Raw genomic sequence first — 19,935 nt, 5'->3', positions numbered from 1 at the left:
AAAGTTTGTAATACAGATATTTCAATATCTAGCATATTAGCATGCAACATGGTGGCCAGTCTGTTTTTGCAAGTAGTTTATCAGTGACCTCTGAGTGAGTGCAGGAAGCAGTTACCATTTCTCCCCTGATAGATCTTTCTGGTTGACAGAGAGGCAAAAAGGGAGTAGACATTCAAATAAACAATATAATGTTTGTGTGACCCATTTGGTCACACAATAAGGGCCAAGAATCAGTAACTAAAGTTAAGTGGGTTTGTTACAAATTAATGATCATTCTAGTAAATATCAAAATCAGAAACATGTTATAAATGTAAGGAATTACAACAAGCAAATTAAGGCGTCAAAGAAAGTTCCGACTCAATACCATAAAGCATAAAATACCGGCAGTCAGAACAATATAGATACCAAGAATTTGGAGTGACTGTTCATTTAGCAAACTCCGTTCCTACTTCCTAAACATGAATATATTCGAAAGTTATCTAGTCTAACTCTAAATCTAAAATTAGAATGGGTTGGAATAAGAGATCTCGGGGAAATTTAAAAGTACAGGAGGGAGGTGTCAGCATAGCGTAGACTTCAGTAGAAGTCTTTTAAACAGGGAAATAAGTGTTCGCATAAAGCCACACTCATGTAAGAATAAAAGGGAAGCTGAGAGGTCTGTACCTCTCTAAGTCCAAAGGGATATCGCCTGATGTCTAACAGTGTGAAGACTAATTAAAACACACAGATACCTCATCATCAGCCACATCTTGCACCACCCCTCCTAGGACCAATGTTTTTAACTTCACAGGTACAATTGCAACATCTCCAGACTTTCCCACCCTAGAGAACTTGGATAGCCTCGTTGAGTTTCCCTCCTTTCATGATATGCGATGAATAGAAGGCTTCTTCTGCTCTTTAAATCGTTGCGTTGTTGCCAAGATTTCTCATCTCAGGCCTCACTATCTCTAATACATAATACTCCTTTCTCTAGCTATATATTCACGAAAACGCACCTGCAAAGGAAAAGAAAATGCAGAGCAAGCCAAATACATTCCATGAAAAAATAAGGCTTTGTCGTCCTAACTTTAGATAAGAATTTTCAACATGCACTTTGAATACATGATTATAGGTGCACGTATAACTTTAGAATAAATGTGTTCATGGTTACATATGCAATGCACTTTCAATGAATTCACTATGACTTAAACATGAGTGTAAATATATGTGAGAACTACATGTTTTCATGATTGAGCTAATTATTGATATGCACACGTTCATGAGCCTCTAGTTTTCTACAGTGAATACACTTCAAAAGTACATTTGATTGCTTCACTCCATGTTAATAAAGTTAGGGCACACAGGGTATATAGTGCTAAGTGCATGTAAATATTTTGCTTCTGCGACGTGTAAGGGCGGAGCCTAAATTGCGCTGCTCAACTTCAAATCCAGGTCTCGGGAAAGTTACCTCCCGTTCCGGCGGGGGCTCAGCTGTCTCCATTGTCAGTGAGACAGTTTTCCCACTGGTCGCTGCTGGGGTAGCTTTCCTTTTACAATGTGACTGGAAGACAATGCTGCCTCCTTTAGCCAAGTCCTGAATTGCATGCTTTTCACTGAGTGTGGACTCCATTCAGCTCCAGAGATCATATTTTGTTCAGATGAAGGATCGCCCGTCAAGGGTTATGTTGTTGTTGATTGATAAGGGTTGCATAGTCATAGACATATTGTGCATTTTCTCCCCACCCAGGGGATGGCCTACCTCTTTGGCTTCCAAAAGGAGGAAGAGTATATATAAGAGCTTCCATATTTTACTGTGATTCATGTGCTTGAGCAGTTTACTGAGGGTGGTCACCTTGGTGCTTTATTATTTATATTGGGCTGAGGGGCCTCCTGGGTGTGCATGTCCTTCTTTGGGCTTTTGCTAACTATAGCAGTGTCTGCAATGTCTGATTCAATTGAATTGGCGGCTAGATGATCAATTACTACTCCTGATGGGTTTACCCAAACATCTTCATGTGGCTGGGCTTAAAGAATACTTAATGCATGGTTACTAAGAGAACTTAAGCTAGTAGCTTTCCGAATATTATCCTCTGGGAATTGGTGCTTATTGCACTACTACTAATCGATCTCTGAGGGCAGCCGCACTAAGTGGTTGCCACTGACCATTCTGACATTCCCACTGGCTTTGTTGACAGAAAGTAATGGTGAATCCTTCTATTCACTTTTTTACATGTTGCTTTTGGAGAGAGGGGATTGCTTTGCATACCCTGGTTACTCATAACAACACCAGTCAATTGCGCTGATTTCCTTACGCTGTCTAGAAAGATTTCTGCTGCTTCTCTGATTCCTTACTTGGTTTTGTGCCTGGAATAATAACAAACTGCGAGCTCTCATTATTCACTGTGCCGCTGCTTCCAACTTCAACAGTAACTTGTAGACATAGGGCAGCCCGAGGCAATTGCAGTTTGTATCACCGTACTTGTGGATAGTGATAATGGACTGCAGTAAAGCTAAGGTTCTCTGCCGAAGTCTGCATAGTGTGGGTGTTGAGAAGGTGTAGGCATGAAATCCTGGGGCTGAAGGGACCAAGAGCAGTGGCCAGGAGGTCTAACTGTCCTTTCTGTAGCCTACCCCACATGGCGAGTTAATCTCAGCCACACACTACCACTCACCTCAAAATCACCACTGCTGCACGGTCCCCACGCACCCCTAATTTGCGCCTTAACCATTAAACTCACCAGTAGTGAGGAAAGTGGAGGGCTGGTAAGAAAGCAGCAGCAAGAGGACCACGAGGCAAACCAGTCGTAGTATATCGACCTGGCAGCAGTATGGTAGTGCAATGGTCATACAATGCTGTGAGCGGGCATTCCTACCTGTGGCACAAAGACCCAGGCCGCTTCTGTGAGTTTCCTGGCTCCTTAAAGGTTGAGCCGAGCCAGGCTCCATCCATGGCTATCAAGCGTACTACAGGGCCCTGTGAGATCCACGTCTCCTGTCCATCTCTCTTCATGTAGATTCTGGTGAGAACTAACTAACAACTGACTAACTGATGTAACAGTATTTCTCCCCTAGAAAGTTTTTTTAATAAGTCAGAAATATTAATTTGACAGAAACAAGTAGGATACAAAAATACAAGTGTAGTACTACTATTTTTTTAATAGGACCTGGTGAGTGCACCTTAAATGCACTACTTGCAATTTCGATTAGGACAGAAACTTCTGTTTCCATCAGGCGACTTAGCGCGCAACTACACTCGCACCATGTTAGGGGTAAAAGGCTGCTTTAATAGAACAGGTCTGGTAAATTATCAACAAACTCTGCAACAAGCCTTACAAAACTACCCAACCTCACTAATACATCACAACCACCTAAACACCTGCCCCCTCCCCTATAATGAAGCTTAATCCACAGAAATGACCTTTCCCAACCCAAATCTAGTACCCAATTCCAGTACCCCTCTGCCCTGGTCTGCACATCAGAATTGCAGTGCAAATTGTAATTGGGCCCATTGTTAGCTAGACACACAGAAATTCTGTTTAGAAATATTTAATAATTCATTATACTGCGACAGAACACAATAAACAATCCTTCTTACACCCTAATAGGCAGCACATGGCACTAAATAAATGTAGCTGGCCCAGAGTTGTAATCTTAACAGCACATCCCTTGCACCACTACAACAGGTATCTGCTCAGGCCAGGGTGAGCACTAGACAGGCGCTCATCCCAGTGGAATTAAGTCAGCACACAGATCCCTGATAGGTCAGGCAATTAGCTTTTACATTAACCAAGACAAATGCTGTTAAAATTCTCACTCTATGAAATGTTAATGATTTGGTAAAATCGATAAGCCCAAGACATACATTCAGATGTATATGAGACAAGGTGTAATGTCTCTCCTATAAAAGCTAATTGAATGAAGAAATGAATGCACTGATTTTTTTCCAGAATTTTCTTAGTGGTTTGAACAGTGGTTTTCAACCTTTTTTCAGTTCAACAACATGGTCATTTAGTAGCTCATTCAATCAGTGGTACTTGCTGAACGTAAAAATAAGGGGTGTGTACATCCCAACTTTATATTTCAAGAATCAAGAGAGTATGGTCAGTGAGCCAGACTTTCCTTAGGGAGCAAAAATGTAATTGTAAAAGTGATAAATGAGGACCAGAACACTTTTTATATATCTTCCATAAAACGTGAGGGGTCTTCCAAGCTTTTATGGAAAGGAACTTATAAAATATTCCATCAGGGTTTGCCATAGTATGAAGAAGTAAAATGTATTTTGTACTAATAAATGTTGTAGTGAAACATTTAGTACATGGTAGAAACACAGATTTGATGTGGTGAAAATAAACATGCCTCATCACTGAAGCAATGTCTTTCCATTGTGTCTCAAATTTCCCACTGAGAAAAAGTTCAATTACAAAACCATCCAGAGGAGAAAGAACACTCGTTTTGTCATGTAACTCTTGTCTATGACTGGTTCCAGTTAATAACCATCACAATTAATGTCCAGAAAATAAATTACTGTCAAGGTTGCTGCTATTGTGTACTAGGGTACTGACATCATGCCCACGGATAAGATATTTCTGATATACACTTGGGCGTTGTCGTAATACTCACTGGTGATTTTGCTTGTGAGATGCTCAATGTATCAGTCTTCCAGTGGCCTGCTTGTGGTATTATGGCACATAAAGGGTATAGATTGTACTACTTACCAGCCTGTTCACATTCACCTGCCGTTCCTCCCTTCATTATCATTCACGTGATTAGGATTTCATTCAACTCGACTAGTTGAGAAGCTTTGCTTAAGTTGGGCACATTTGCTGAATTTCATTCCAAAAAAGCAGCATGTGTGCTTTAATTGTTGTAATATCGCCAAATGCGAAATTAAAACTCTAGAGGTGTGTGTCTTCAGTACGCAAAATACAATTAAGAAGAATATAAAACTGTAAGTATAAAATTAATTCTCAATAAGATTATATTTTATGTGGTGAAATGACATCAGATGACATTTTTTTGTGTTTGACCCACTGTCATCAGCTAATAGTGAGAAATCTTTAAGAAGCATTGCTGATCTCAAGCAAGGACAGTGATGAATGTCACTATCCTGCTGCATTGCATCTGTACCAGCTTCATGCTTTCAGTCTTGTGATACTTCTCGTGAGACCTTTACTTGGCACTGTCTGTCTTTTGTCAGTGCTCTAAATGGGTCAGACGAATTTAAGTTATTCTTAACCTAGATTTATTTTAACAGGCCATGATTATTGTGCAAAAATAGTGTTCCTGCAAAGCGCCGCCAGAAGGGCCAACGGATTTATCAGCATAATGCATTTTTTGTCGGCATATGCATTCTGCAATAGGATTCCTTTATAATATAAAAAACACGGTATGAGGTAATTACATCACAGAAATGCTGTCTCCAGTGAGGTGCAGACGGACAACAAGTTGGATAGAGTGAGATTAGAAGAGTTAAGAGTAAACATGTGGCATCTCAAAAAGGCGACATAAACAAATGACAAATTCATTACATCAAGAATTGCGTTGCATGAAATGCTCTCAATTTGTGTCAAAAGCAAGCAAATCATAAAGAAATAGTAAGCCCCAGTGCAAGACATATGCTAAAAAAGTTGACAGTTTGGCACATGCTGTGATTTCTGGAAGAAGTGCCAGGTCATAAGGATAATCCAACCCATTCCATTCAATATCTTTATTTCGGTCTCGAGGACCATAAAAGTAAAATTCATGGCAATATAAAAAAAGACAGTATAATCAATTAAATCATGGATAATACACCATCATAAAACTACTACGTATGCCAATATATAGAAAGAAAACTGTACATTTGAAAACCAATGAACCTGATTTAGGATACATGAAATAACATGATTCTTTATTAAAGGGGAAAAACCGGAAAACAGGTTTGTTAACAATATAAGCAAATAAAATTGGAAAGCTGGCCCAAAATAAAACGGTAAAAATATGTACAATATATGGAAGACATAGTTGATAGTTTAGGAAGGCCCGCTGAGCATGCCACATAGAATTTTAAAAAGCGGGAAACAGCAAAAACATTGGGGGCGTAAGTGTCATATTTTAGAACTTTATATGTCACAGCGCATTGTGCAAAGCCTAAATTGTTGCATAATTGGATAAGCCACCGCTGGCGTATTGGTCTATAGGCGGGGCAGAAGGAAAGGACATGTAAATCTGTCTCCTCCTTATGAATACAGGTAGGGCATACATCCGAATCAAATTTGAACCATTTATTAATGAAGCCGCAAAGCGGTACAATCCCCATTCTAAAGCGAGATGTTAATTCGCCATGTTTCCCGAACCTAACTTAGGCAAAGTAATTTTCATGAAGCCTTACTAATATACTGAGGAGGTAAGTTGGAATCTTCAAGTCTCTAAGCACATCCCAGAGTTTGCTCCTGGGAACAAGATCAAAAGCCGACTTCAGATCTACGAATATTAAATAGAGGCTGCCACCCTCTATGGCCACCATTTTCCAGTACAGGAGTTGGAGCCTGAATAGCTGGTCAACGGTGGAAGTGTTCTTTCTGAAGCGGGCTTGAAATGGACTCAGGATCTCTTCTTCTTCTATCCACACCTGTAGGCAGTCAAGAAGTTCTTGGGCATAATTTTCTGGGATACATCAATTAGGCTAATTGGCCTACTATTTAGTAGGTAGGAGGGGACAGCCTTTTTTTAAAGACCGAGATAATTTCTGCCCCACACCAGGTGTCAAGGGGATCCATCCCATTCATAATTGCATTAAATAGGGACCATACGTACGGTCTCCATACTTTCGGTTCCTCCCCAAAAAGACCCCTTGCTATTTTGTCTAGGCCAGGTTCTTTGTTACTAGAGAGCTTGTTAATGGCATTTAGGACTTCAGATGGTGTGATCTCTATGCAACCTCCTCAGAAAACACAGAGGATGCTGGCAAGGGATGAACGTTTATGGTTGTGGGCGCCTTGCTATTATACAGAGAGCGGAAGTGATTCTCCCAAGCTTCGGACAATATATTTGGTTCAATGGCTGGCCTCCCTTGGTTGTTACCTACACTAATTATTGCCCAAAAGGTCTTCAGATCTTTATTAGTTAGAGCAAATTTAAGGGTGTCCCACCTTTCTAATTCCCAGTCCTTTTTTTCCAATTGGATGGTCTCTTTGTACAGTGCCCGTTTTAGTTTGGTTCCATTCCTGTCCTTTGTCCTTGACAGCGTCCAGTAGGGCCTGCTTGGCATTGCGACATTTTACATTGAACCATTTACATTTATCTTGGGCTTTGGCCCTCCTTGAAGCCACAGGGTGGAATATAGCTTCCAGTTTTTTTGTTAATTCTAGATGAATTTTTGCAACTTCATCATTAGCTACAGGGAAGCACTTTGGACCTACAAGTTCCCAATTTTTACAAGTATTGGGGTTACCAACTGATAGACCTTGCCCATCTTATCAGGTGTTTGTTTAATTTGCGACCACCTAGCTCTCCTTCTGTTGTTGGATAGTATTAATCCACTATTCCTAGGTATGGTCTTAGAATTGGTAATATTGTATCCCAAATTTAGCATCTTCAATTCCAAGGCCAGGGCATTATGATCACTATACTGCTTCATTATGACACCAAAATTGTGGACCTTTTGCCACAGTCTGGTTTCAACCAGAATATAGTCAGTCAGTCAAATGTCTTTATTCGGTTTATGAGCAAACCATAAAAGCAAGAAAAAACAGTATATATGAACAGTTGTAAAAACATAATCCATTAAACACAATCAAGACTCATAAATATGTATAAAATCAGTCATTAAAAATCATTAAAAACGATTTCATTTTAAACATGATATTAAAAATGGAATGTACATGATATAGTGTTTAAGTTGATTTTCTCAAGATTCTTACGGCTGCAGATAAAAAATTAGCGATGTTAAAAGTTTCCCAGACATCAGTCAACATTTGCAAATAGAGAAGGGCTGGTCTCACTTGCACGAAGCCCTTGTTACTTAGAATTGGGAGAATAAAACGTTTCCTAATGACAATAAGGTGTTCACAGAAATAGAAGAAATGTATAATGTCATGTTGCGAAAAATTATCGCAAGTACAAGGGCCAAGGTCGTCTGCCCTCTTCCAACCTTTCTGATTACCAAAAAGAAAATGAAATTGGTTAAATCTAAATCTAGTCAATAAGAAACGATGGTTTTTGTTCGTGACATAGCCAAGATACGGTTTCATGGATAGTGTTGTTTTACATAGCTGGTGGGCCCTTACTGACACCTTTACCAGCTCTCTCTGTTCCCTATCCATTGTGGCTATGCGCAAGTACATTTCCTTGGACCATTTTATATCTCCCTTCACTAAGGTTTCTGGGGAGTGATATAGTTCTGGTCGACCCAGTTTACCTGCAAGCTTCTGAATGTATTTGAGCCAGGGTATACTCAGCCCGCGGTCGAGTGACATACAGTCTTTCAGAATGGTGTGGTTAAGCACTAAGTCAGGGTTTAACCAGGTGGCTATCCATTTCAATAGAGGTGCCACAGCAATGGCATCTTCAACAAAACCAATTCCAAGCTCCTGGTGGACAATGTAATTAGCTGTTGTCTTGGGGACAGATAAAAGGTTCTTTAAAAACCTTTCTTCAACCGTCTGTATGTTCTTTGTATTTTTAATGCCCCCCAACTCGGCCCCATACATAGCTAGTGAAATACACTCGGCTCTATATATTTGGATGAGGGCCTGCATTGGTCTGGCTCCTAACTTTCCGGCGAAACCCAGTACAGCCAGGGTAGCCCTTATCAATACGATTTTTTTCGCTATGATTTGGGTTACCCAGGATCCTTGGTCATCAAATAGTACACCCAGATAAGGGAATGACGTCACCCTGGTTAATATGTGTCCCTCGCAATAAAACGTTTTAGCCTTTGAGGATTTCTGCCCATTAACCATTATATGTGATTTTGAGAAATTAACACTCAGAATATAGTCTAACAGAGCATCTTGACCTACTCTATTAAAAGTTAGCTGCCCCGGAGTATCTGATATTGTTCTGCCATTGCATGCTCTTAATGAATGGGCTAGTGTAATAGAGCTGATCTGTAATGCCAGCAGCAACCAAGCTTTAATGGGTTGGATTTGAGGGTCGGGGATTGGCCAGTATGAGTATTCTTCACCAGGGGTGGTGGTGCTCAGGTCAATGAGAGGTTCGAATTGAGAGTTAAAGTCACCCCCTATGATCAGCCATACTGTTGGGTCCAAGGTGGAAATAAAGAAACCCAAATGGTCCATGGTGGTAGATTCTGAACTAGTGGCGACCGGTCGGGAGTAGACATTGATAAAAGCCATTTTTGTCTTTGTAGGGAAGGTAAGTAGGACACACTGAATTTCGTTTGTGGGGGTGGGTATTTGCTCAGGGCTTCAACCCAAGTGTGAACCTACCCAAATGGCACCCTGATGGTCTGCCCCTTCCCCCAAAGGTGGCCGGGATGGTAAATGATGCAAAGCCTACCCTCCGATGATCCTCCCTAGCCCAGGTTTCCTGAAACATGCATATGTCTTGTTTGTCTACAAAAAGTCCCTAATCAGGACAGGCTAGTTTCCTTTTAAGCCCAGCAACATTCCAGGATAGAACTCTCAGTGTGCTACCTTGATCACTTTCCCTTTCAGGAACCTCATTCGCACTGCTAATAGTAATTTGGGCATTCCTCACTTCGACTGTGTGACCAGTATCTGAGGACCTTGAGCAGATGCCCACGCTGGCATTTTCAGTCAAAATGACATCTTTGAAAGTGCCAGGTAGCCCGCCAATGTGTACCCCAGACACCTGTTGGCCGGTGGCCTGCAAAGGGTCCAGTTTATGTTCCTTACTTAGTGCCCACAGCCCACTGCACTCCTCCAATTTAGTATCCAACCCCTTTTCCTCAGAGTCCCCACCGGGAGTCGACCTGCCTTGTGTCAATATACCTCCTCCAGGATTCCAAATCTGTTATTTACTGGTAGATTGTATAGTATAGGCCCAAGGGGGGCATCTCACCTACCCTCTGTTACAGATCTTGATTGACAGCTTAGGTTGTTAGGGGTGGTACGCCCCAATACATCAATTGATGTTGAGTGTAGAAAAAATCCAGTGAGTATAGCCCGATTCCTGTTACTGAGTCCTGGTGACGTGCAGTTTGCTGAGCAAGTGGCTCACAATTTTAGGATTTTTAAAATGTACAATTACACAGTCAACCCGTTCAGTTTTTTGTCGATTTTCCACCCAGCCTATTCTGCGAACCGTTAGGATTTCTCCTGCCCTACAGTAATCAAACTGCCTTTGTTTTGCTAGCCAGTAAAGGCACTTGTTCCTGAGATCAAATTGGGTCTTCTTCTGATGGGTAGCAATTTCAAGGACACAAGCCAATATAATTACATACGGGGAGCGGGCAGGGGGCAGGGGGAAGATTTATGGTTGGCAAATTTGTTATTTCTAGATTATCATTGGGGCGTTTTGCCATCCCCTGCTTGCTCAACATCCCATTGGGCCCGAGTTGAGGCCAACTGGATTTATCCCTGCCTGCTTGGGAGGGACTACCTTGTTACTGCCACTCTCATGGTTAGTACTTATGCCTAGCTATTGGTTGGCAGCATTCCGATGCCTTACCTCTTAAGTTGTGGTGGGACCATCAATTATCTGCCCACCCAACCCGCCCGGAGATTTCGCATCAGAACTGTCTGCCTGGCATCCAAAGTCGGTCCCTCTTACTGTTGTGTTGGGGTGAGTTTGTCTATTTTCTCCAGCTACTATCAGGTTATCTAAAAACTTGAGTAGGGGAGCCAGCTCATCTCTTACGATATCCCTTAATTGAGCCTTTACATCAGTCAGGAGATTCAGTGCCCAGGTGGGATAGTTCTTATCAGATTTACAATACACTAGGCTGCTTTGATTACAATCCTGGTGTTCCCCCTGCCCCGCGCTTGATGTAATGTCCTCACACAGTTTCTTCCTTTTAGGTCCCGCCTCGATTGATTGTTTGCGCTTCCCATTCTTTGGAATAGTAGTGGTGTTCCTGCCTCTATGTACAGCTTTTTTTGGGTGGGGCTTCCAAGGGTGGTGACAGTAGTACTTCTTAAGGAGGCACATGGGTGTCGTTTTGCACAGTTTGTGAATCTGGAACTAAAATACCTAAGTCCGGAGTTAGTTTCAAAGGCCTCTCTGTGAGCTCTATTTCAGTGTTAACCACCCCAATAGCCATCTGCAACATTTTATCAATTGAGGTTGGAGGGAGTGCTGCTAAGCTAGGAGCTTTTGGTTTTATCACACATGAGCGCTTCCCCACTTTAAAACCTACTAAATTCAGTTCTGCAAGTGAACCGCTAATCCACCCCTCACAGTTCTACTTTTGTATACTTATATGGGCAATTAACAGTGCAGATAGTTAGAACTAGTAAATGAAGGATGTGACTACATACATCCACATAGAAGGGAACAGTCCAATAGTTGACTACTGTTAGGCAGATAGCAGTGCAAATCTCTAGGTTTTTATGGCACTTGTGCCAAGTTAAGCTGCCCAAGTGATAGTAACATGTCACAATCAGCCCTCTGGGCTCTTTGCATTTATGTATCAATATACCAAAAGGTCAGCAGCAAAAAGTATGACGTGGAGTGTCAATTAGCCAAGTTGACCCTCTCTGGGTTATTTCGATCTTTCTTTAGTAACCACAATGTTCAAAAGGCCAATAGTCTCAGATACCAGTACTATTTTCTTCCGGATGGGAAGTTCAAAAGTCAGCTCGAGACAGTAAGCAAAAGCTATGTTAACCTCAGCAAATGGGTGCTTACCTGTTTAGTCAATCGCCGAGGAATGAGAACAAGAGATGTGGCCCTGCCCTGCCTCCTCCTGCCGCTGGTGACCCACGCTGTGGGAGGTTAGTGAGGTTCTTATCACGCCTCTGGACGCGGTTGCAGCGTCAAAGGCGCAGAGGCTGCTGGGGGCTGTAGTTGAGCCGTTCCCCTCACGGCTTTTGTAAGTCTGAGTTGGATGTTCCCCTCATGGCAGCAGCGGCGGCTGCAACAGCAATTGACCAGACCTTTAGGCGTCCCGTACTGAGGGAGGTCAGCAATGTTCTTATCGCGCCTCCGGGCGTGGTTGCAGTGTCAGAGGTGCGGGGGCTGCTGGGGGCTGTAGTTGAGCCATTCCCCTCATTTATTATTTATTTATTTATTTCATTTATAAAGCGCTCTATCACCTGACGGCATCCTGGCGCTGAGAAGCTCAGAAATACATAGCAAGAAAAAAAAGACAGGAACGGCACGGGCAGCTGGTACAGAACAAGAACAGAACAAGCCGGCAACAGCAATTGACCGGACCTTTGGGCGTCCCGTGCTGCAGTAGTTCAGTGGTGTTCTTATCGCACCTTCGGCCGCTGTTACAGCATCAGAGGCGCGGGGGCTGCTGGGGGCTGTAGTTGAGCTGTTCCCCTCACGGCTTGTGTAAGTCTGAGTTGGCCATTCCCCTCACGTTAGCAGCGGCGGCTGCAAAAGCAATTGACCCAGCCTTTGGGCGTCCCAACTAGAGTAAATTCCACCACTGTACCATACCTTTGGTGGAGGAAATGTGTTGGATTTTGAACTTTCTCCTGAAACTGGAGGCTGCTTTTCTATTACAACCCAACTCTAAGTTGGTCCCTTACGAAGGGGTTTCTTGATATTTTTAACACCTATTATCCATTCTACGTTTTTTCAAGTCACACTTGTGCTGGGCACATGCACGAAGCACACAGACACATTATAATTTACGTTACATAATTATTCACTACTTCTATGCACTGCACTTTTACTCCCTAGATGGGTGGAGGAACTGTTTACAGCTGAAAAAAGATCATTCCTAACAGTTTTTATGTCTTTTTAACTAATAGTGATGTATACGTTTTTATTCAGGAGGTAGCCTCTGACGGTAATATGTAACTTTCCCATTGCACTTGCACTTTACTGTATCTGAAGAATTCAAACATGCTCTTCTTTTCAAGTGGTATGCCTTCGATGAACAGACACTTTTCTAGCATTTTATTGTCTTTGTATTTTAATTTATCTTATTGAATTTATCGATAGATTGGTTTGCTCATGTTTTTACTGAGTTGTTCTTATATTGTATGTTTTTTTCATCATATTGTAAGGCTGTCAGCCGAAACAATAAATAAATAAATACCACTGACTTCTTCCATCAAGGAATGTTGTAGTTCCAACTGTTTGCTCACTGGTGTGGCTACTTGTCCGTGTTTTAAAACCTATAGTATTTTGCAAACATTCTGTGCTACAGTCAGTGGCAACTGCTTTAAGTCTTAGACGCAACTTTCGTGAGATTCCAACCTGTATTTTACCCAGTTCAGATCCTATTCATCTTCCCCATCATATCATTACATTTTGAATGTCTCTGCTTTGTCATCTAATTCTTTCATCACCCTGTCTCTTCATAAAGGAGGTAGCTATCATGAATCTTCTAATTGTTCCATTCATTTTCTCTCCTGTGCCCCCAGCTGATTATCAAGGGGGAAAACCTTATGTGTGTCTTCCTCTATTGCTCCACTCTACTTCCTAAGATCATTCCCTGCCCACCTTCTGCCACAGGCTACCTTTCTATCCCTTCAATGCCATGATATAACCTCTAAATTATCACCCATCTCATTCCTGAACTGCCCTGTTTATTCAACTCTCTGTCAGTCTTAGCCGCGCTCCCACATTTCGCCACCCTGCCATCCCCTGCTCTGGTTGTTTGCATACCCCACATCTCAACTGTATTAATACCTAGACATTTGACAATCAAGATCTGTTTCATGTGTTGCCATCGATATTAGGGTATTCTATGCTACTACCACAGTTTTAGCTAAGTAATGTTCATCCTCAGAGATAGACATGGCAGATGAACAAACACTACGTTTAAACCTAAACTGACTAGAAATATTTGCCGGAGTACTTCTTTATGTATCATACATACACCATCCCTTTCTCATTGGCTCTTACCCTTAAGGCTGTATATGATATGAGGGAATACCCTATTACCCTAAACGTTTGAATTTGAAGAGTTTTTATCGTTTATTACATGATGTTTGGTTTATGATTTACATAGTAAACATGTTCAGGGCTCTGCTCGTCCACCGGCTCTAGGATCCGAGGCAGACTCTTGGCTCTCCATGCTTATTTGTTGGCTCGCCTACCTCTACTGCTCTATCCCTCTCTGCCTTCTAGCGGTATTTCATCCACTTTATGTACCCTCCCACTTTCGCTCCACCATTCTTTTGGCTCCCAGACTCCGGAATAAGCTCCACATTACAGTCCTTAAAGATCACCAATTCACTGCTTGTTGCCAATTTGTATGTATGTATGTATAGCACACTTATAAAGCGCTTCTGTCACCCGACGGGCCAATTTCGATTGTGATTTCTACTATTAATTCCCCATGAGCTTATCATGTGCTTTAAATGCTTCTATCAGTTTACTCTATGTCTACAGAGGCTTGGAGCAAGACATTCAAGTAAATTCAAAATATAAATACAAATATACAAAATGCCTGCGGGGCACAGCTGAAGGCCCTAACCATGTTCTCTAGACACCAATGCATGGTGTGAGTGAGAGGCCCTGCTATGTACCAGATGGTTGTATCAATATAGTCTGCTGCAGCTAAGACAGACTCCACACTTTAATCATCTAGTAAAAATGACAAGCAGTAAAAGAGTAGTAAGGCAGAAGGCTGGTCTAGAAAGGACTTCCTCAGGCTAAGTTACACTGATGTAGGCCACTGGGTGGGTTTACTTACTTTTATTTATTTCAATTACATGTTTCAATTATACAGCCCCCTCGCCCTAATAAAAAATTTAGTTTGAATAATTTGTGCTGTGAAGTATTTCTTCCTTCCTGAAGTGAGCAACTCAAGATGAATAAACTCATACTGAATATTGTCGGACTGAAAAGGAAAGACCGTATTTTGAGTTTGTAATCAATGTTACTATAGTTTAAATAATCCTATCACACGTGTAAGCACAGTAACTCCACTGAGCCATAATCCAGATGGAAGAAGTTGATCCACACCCTGAGCCAACTCAATGACCAAGTAACAGCAGTACTGTAATGAGCCTCAAGCTCATAATACCTTTAAGCCACCGCAAGACTAGACCTAGTGACTTCATGTTATGTTATGTTATGTTAAATTAACTTGTTGAGCGCGCTAACACCATTAGGTTTCTTGGCGCTGTTCGGAGAGAGCAGAGAGAGACAAAACTAACATAACAGAAAAGCAGAAGTTAATAATAGGCCTCAGTGAAAAGATGAGTTTTAAGGGAAGATCTGAAGCTAGAATAAAGAGAGGCTGACCTCAGCGGGAGAGGTAAGGAATTCCAAAAGGACGGGGCTAGGAAGGAGAACCTAAGACCACCGTGTTTCTTCCGCTTGAATCTGGGGATGGATAGAAGAGCCATGTGGGAGGACCGGAGGGTACGGGAGGGAACGTAATGATGTAGCAGAGAAGAAATGAAAGCAGGGCCCTGACCAGAAAGAGATTTAAAGATGATACAGCCCAGCTTAAATTTGCAACGGGCTGAGACCGGAAGCCAGTGAAGGTCCTTAAGAAGCGGTTGGACATGTTGGTCTCTCGGCTGATGATAAATCAGACGGGCAGCCTGATTTTGAATCAGCTGTAGTCTCCTAAGTTGATAAGCAGGAATGCCTACATATAATGCGTTCGCGTAGTCAAGCCTAGACATGACTAACGCGAGTAAAGCCAAGATAAGGGCATCGGCGGTAAGTAGGCGCGAGATCTTACGTATCTTCCTGAGCTGAAAATGACTAGAGGAGACTACAGCGCTAATCTGGGGTGTCATCGATAGATCGTTACTGATGACAACGCCCAGACTTTTTGCTGAGTTGACCGGACAAGGCGGAGAGCCCAGGCTGGCCGGCCAGAAGGAAGAATGCCAAGGATTGGAGGGTCCCCCGACAAGCACCAACTCGGTCTTGTCGGGGTTAAGTTTCAGATGGTTTGCACCCATCCAATCACTGATGAAACAAAGGGCATTTTGAAAGGTAGAGATAGATTCGGGCCCAGAGTCAATGGTAAAAACCAATTGAATGTCGTCCGCGTAATTGAATGCAGAGACATTAAAACAGTGGAGGGAACGGATTAATGGGGCCAAATACAAATTAAAAAGAAGAGGGGATAGGGAGGAGCCCTGAGGGACACCGCAGGTCAGCTCGACTTGAGAGGCAGAAAACTGAGACAATCTGACGGCCTGGTGGCGGTGGGTCAGAAAGGAGCGCACCCAGTCCAGGGCAATGCCCTGGATGCCGGCCTCTCCGACACGGTCGACCAAAATGTCATGGTCGACCGTGTCAAAGGCGGCCGACAGATCCAAAAGGACCAGGGCCTGACAGGTGTTGGTGTCAGCGCCCCTGCGGAGTTCGTCCATCACAGAGAGGATGACTGCTTCTGTGGAATGTGCTGGTCTAAATCCAGCCTGCTGGGGGTCCAAAACACAGGAGTCCTCCACAAAAGAAGTAAGGGTCTGGGTGACGTGAGACTCCAGGACCTTGCTAAGAAAGGGGAGGAGGGAAATTGGGCGGTAGTTGCTCATGTTGGACTGGTCGGCCGTGGGTTTTTTCAAGATAGCAACCACTTCTGCCCGTTTAAAAGAACCTGGGACCACCCCCGTAGTCAAAGAGCTGTTTAAAAGAGCTAGAGGGGGGTCCGGGCACGAAGTGAAGGCTTCTCGTAAGGCCGACGGGGGGCAACAGTCGCTGGGGGATCCGGAGGAGACTTTAAACAGAAGGGAACGAAATTTATCTCTGGAAATGAGTGGGAACTGGGTGAGGGTGTTGGTGCAATGGGAAGGGGGGAGAGTGGGAAGGATGGAAACAGGAGATGCGTGGACAATGCTGGTTTTAATTTTAATGATTTTGTCCACGAAAAATTGATTCAAAGAATCACACAATAACTGGGAAGGAAGAGGGGCAATGGTGACTCTCGCCGGGTTCGATAATTCCTCAACAATCGAAAAGATGTCTTTGGACTTATTAATAGAGTTCAAGATCTTATTGGAGAAATAACAAGATTTAGCCCTGGCTATTGCAGACTTGTATTCTCTCAGCTGGGAGGAAAAGGCCGCCTTAGACTGTGAGGAATAATCTCGACGCCAGCGCCTTTCGGCCTGGCGGAGGGTCAGTTTCAGTGCCTTAAGTTCCTCGGTGAACCACCTATGGGCGTCATGATTTCGCCGCGTTTTAACAGGTTTTAAGGGTGCCACCGAGTCAGCGGCGGCAACCAACCAGTGAACAAGATTGTCGGACTGAGAGTCAATAGAGGAAAGGGATTCAAGGATGGGGGGGGACAGATGAGCTCAGGAGGGAGGTGAATTTGTTAATGTCAGCCTTGTTCCAGTTGCGTGCCAGAAAGTTGGATTCACGGGCAGCGCTAGCTGGAGCAGGCTTAGTCAGGGAGAAGGTGATGAGTAGGTGATCCGACCAAAGACAAGGGAAAACAAGGGGGGTGGAGATGTCCAGGGAGGAAGTCCATACCTGGTCCAGAATATGACCTTTGATGTGCGTGGGTGTGTGTATATGCTGGGTACAATTGAAACCCAGCATAAGCTCAGAAAAGGCGAGGGAATCAGAGGTTTCGTGAGGATCAGATGGCCAATAGTTAAAATCGCCCAGGACCAAAATATTGGTGTTGTTAATGGTCAGCTGCGAGATAAGCTCGCCGAACTGGACAGAGAAATTTGGCATGGCTTGGGGGGGGCGGTAAACTAGGACACACACTAGGGAGGAGCCAGGTTGCTCCAATCTAAGAGCCAAACAGTCGACCATGGAAATACTGATAATAGGCACCATGGAACACCGAATTGGGTGCCTAATGATGGCTGCGACCCCGCCGCCCGCTTTACCAGGGGGGCGGTTGGCTTGTAGAATGTAATATCCAGGGGGAATAGCCGCTAGGATATCAGGAGTGGAGTCATCTGTGAGCCAGGTCTCGGTCAGGAGTAGGATATCAGGCTGTTCCGATCCTAAGAGATAAAAAATATCAGATTGGTGGCCGACCAGAGACCGGGTGTTAAGGTACATCACAGAGAAAGAGGGGTTGGGTCCTAGTCCAGGGATGGGAAGCGAGGACTTGCCGGAAGAGTCCGGAAGTGGATGGAGGGAAGATGAAGGAATGATCTCAGGGAAAGTGGTCCTAGGGGCAGGCAAGCCGCAGATAGCGTGTTTGATTGAGGGGTCAGGAAGAGGGAGAGCACAATCATGAAGGGAAATGATAAGTGAGCGGGGAAGAGTAGGGCTGGGAACAGAGTGAGGTGCCCCGTGCCCCGGCCTGCCGCGGACGGGCGCAGACGGGCTTAACTCTGGCGCAACTCCGGCGCGCCTACGTCGCGCCCGCTGCGCTCGTCCGCTGCGCTGACACATGTTGGCCGTTTAAATAGGGGCGGGACGAGGGAGGAGTGAGGGAAGCTAGATGCAGATTGGAGCCCAGGCGAAGATGGCGCCCGCTGCAGCTGGGAGCCCACGATACCAAACAGCCCCCAGCCGGCCGCTCCCCTCTGGAAATGGAAGCGGAGGTTAGTTACCTGCACAATTTGAAGAGTGGGGTTAAATATACAATTTAAAATACAGTGCGCTTAAAAAACGCCGCCGCTCGCAATCAGCGGGGCGAGATACAGAAAATACTAGGAGAGGCTCTCTCACGCTCTCAGCTCTCGCAATGTTGGCAGAACGAGCCCACTGCCACCGGGCTGTCTGCCAAACACCGATAGAGAGGTAACACGCGCTCCTAAATAGGGGCGGGACGAGGGAGGAGTGAGGGAAGCTAGATGCAGATTGGAGCCCAGGCGAAGATGGCGCCCGCTGCAGCTGGGAGCCCACGATACCAAACAGCCCCCAGCCGGCCGCTCCCCTCTGGAAATGGAAGCGGAGGTTAGTTACCTGCACAATTTGAAGAGTGGGGTTAAATATACAATTTAAAATACAGTGCGCTTAAAAAACGCCGCCGCTCGCAATCAGCGGGGCGAGATACAGAAAATACTAGGAGAGGCTCTCTCACGCTCTCAGCTCTCGCAATGTTGGCAGAACGAGCCCACTGCCACCGGGCTGTCTGCCAAACACCGATAGAGAGGTAACACGCGCTCCTAAATAGGGGCGGGACGAGGGAGGAGTGAGGGAAGCTAGATGCAGATTGGAGCCCAGGCGAAGATGGCGCCCGCTGCAGCTGGGAGCCCACGATACCAAACAGCCCCCAGCCGGCCGCTCCCCTCTGGAAATGGAAGCGGAGGTTAGTTACCTGCACAATTTGAAGAGTGGGGTTAAATATACAATTTAAAATACAGTGCGCTTAAAAAACGCCGCCGCTCGCAATCAGCGGGGCGAGATACAGAAAATACTAGGAGAGGCTCTCTCACGCTCTCAGCTCTCGCAATGTTGGCAGAACGAGCCCACTGCCACCGGGCTGTCTGCCAAACACCGATAGAGAGGTAACACGCGCTCCTAAATAGGGGCGGGACGAGGGAGGAGTGAGGGAAGCTAGATGCAGATTGGAGCCCAGGCGAAGATGGCGCCCGCTGCAGCTGGGAGCCCACGATACCAAACAGCCCCCAGCCGGCCGCTCCCCTCTGGAAATGGAAGCGGAGGTTAGTTACCTGCACAATTTGAAGAGTGGGGTTAAATATACAATTTAAAATACAGTGCGCTTAAAAAACGCCGCCGCTCGCAATCAGCGGGGCGAGATACAGAAAATACTAGGAGAGGCTCTCTCACGCTCTCAGCTCTCGCAATGTTGGCAGAACGAGCCCACTGCCACCGGGCTGTCTGCCAAACACCGATAGAGAGGTAACACGCGCTCCTAAATAGGGGCGGGACGAGGGAGGAGTGAGGGAAGCTAGATGCAGATTGGAGCCCAGGCGAAGATGGCGCCCGCTGCAGCTGGGAGCCCACGATACCAAACAGCCC

The sequence above is a fragment of the Lissotriton helveticus genome, chromosome 6 (genome assembly GCF_964261635.1).
Source record: "Lissotriton helveticus chromosome 6, aLisHel1.1, whole genome shotgun sequence".
NCBI lineage: Eukaryota > Metazoa > Chordata > Amphibia > Caudata > Salamandridae > Lissotriton > Lissotriton helveticus.
The sequence above is the reverse complement of the archived record's forward strand: the minus strand, read 5'-3'. Positions refer to the sequence as shown.